Here is a 2,187-nt window from a genome sequence, read left to right on the forward strand (position 1 = left end):
TAATTACAGAAGAATAGGCCAACCACCATCAGCAAATGGTTGCAGAACCTCTATTGGTCCAATAAACACTGAACATACTCCTTGGGATATACATTTTGGATTTTGGCCTATGTTTAATTCACATGAATTAATAAAACATGGAAAAGGTGAACTTGCTCTTAATTACAGTGCATAGCCTACTCAATAAAACAAAAACAAAAAAAGTAGGCTATTCCTCCCATCACATTGGCAATGTGTTCTGGTTTGGAGGGAATAGGCCTAAGTTATGATCAACTGGTAGCCTAGGTTGTATTCAGAAACAACCCCTTGTCAAAGGATATATAGTGTAACCTGCATGTAACATTCTAACAGATAAACGCCATACAACATTGTGCACTTAGTGTTGGCTGTTGCAGGTGGGTGTTGAAAATGCTACTGTGCTGTATGCAGGCCTATACCCAAATGGACCCTCTCCCCAGGATGACACCTGCGGTTTTGTCCATTCATCTGCCTGTGTTTTTCTCAGAATCTAAAGACTAGTTCCTTCTTCTGCATTGCTGTACAATGTGATCCTTGTTGCCCTCAATAGCCTCCAACATCTCAGTGGGTTCTTGAATCTAGTCTGCCCCTCTCTCCAGTGCTTGCTCTTATTGCATTGCTTAGTGGATTCAGAAAGGGTTTAAAGAATGCTGCCTGCTTGCCAGTATTGAAACCCATTAAAAATCAACTCAGACTAATCCTCATGAAACTATATTTCTAGGGAAAACAATCTAATATTTCTGCCTTGAAAACCAACACAGCTACCTGGAGTATTACGTCATCATCCCGTTGTCCTGGGTGATGGGTCAGAGCATGATATGATCAGCAGAATGTAGTGCTGTATATTGAGAAAAAAAATATGTTCCTGATTAATTTGTTTTACTGTAGATAAAGCTGTTTCCTGTGTAAATAAACAGATTTATAGAACGTTATTATCTGACGATTGACCGTCTCAGAATGTGTCTTGTAATTACAGATGAATCTCTGATGTTCAGTTCCATAGAGTAACTAGTGTGTTGGATGCTGAGTAGGAGGAAGGGCAGTGTTGTGCAGTGCTATGTCCTCATCACAGAGACTCCATACTGACTCCCATCCGTCCTTCATCTCAAGTGGAACACTGTGGGCGGTGTTTTAATCACATACATAAAACTGGATGAGTGTGTGTGCAGGTTTAGCACTACAGCACGGGTCTTAGCTGATAGAAATGTGTAGAAATTAAATGTAAACATCTAGCTTGACATATGATTTCTACTCTTATAGACAAAAATGTGAAAATGTCAACACTGCAAATGTGTAAATGTGACGAGTTTACAGCATATTTCAAAGATTAAACATTAGGCTGGGTATCAGACAAACAAGACCTGATGAGAAGTTTGATATCTGCCCTAGCCTAGTATGCAAAGACACTATGGATTTATTTTCCCTGGTTGATACAGACGTTCTCAGGAAAGTGATATCACAACATAAGCCTTCTGCCTGCCTTCTCGATCCTATCCCCACCCCACCACCTTCTTCAAAACAGTTTTTAATTGCATATCTGAAGAAGTGTAAGCTAGTGTTAATCACTCCCTGTTCACAGGCACTTTCCCCACTGTACTAAAAACTGCTATGGTGAAACCCCTTCTGAAGAAAAGTCATCTAGATTCTTCAGTTTTTAGCCATTTTCGACCAAACTTACATTCTGGAAGCAACATTCTGGAGAAATTGGTTTTCAAACAGTTAAATGCCTTTTTAAGTGCCAACTCTATTTAAAAAAAAAATCCAATCTGGTTTTCGTGCCCACCACAGCACAGAGACAAGACAGCCTTAGATAAATTGGCAAATGATCTTAGAGCCAACACCAAACATCTCTCTGTCCTTGCGCTTGGATTCAAGTGTGGTTGTGGCCTCTCCGGTCTAGTTCTAAATTTGTTTAGGACCTATTTAACCAGTTGGGAGTTTTTTGGCACCCTTGGTGAACATAACAGAGAAAATACATGTGGCATTCCACAAGGTTACATTTTGGGTCCGGTACTGTTCAGTTTATATATGTTACCCCTTGGCAGCGTTATCAGAAAGCACTTCATTGATTTTCACTGCTACACAGACGATACACAACTTTGCATTTCCATGTCACCAGAGGATTTTAGCTCCACAGATAAATTATTAAACTGTATTGGTGAGTCAAAT

This window comes from Oncorhynchus masou, chromosome 33 (genome assembly GCF_036934945.1).
Source record: "Oncorhynchus masou masou isolate Uvic2021 chromosome 33, UVic_Omas_1.1, whole genome shotgun sequence".
In the NCBI taxonomy this organism is placed as follows: Eukaryota; Metazoa; Chordata; class Actinopteri; order Salmoniformes; family Salmonidae; genus Oncorhynchus; species Oncorhynchus masou.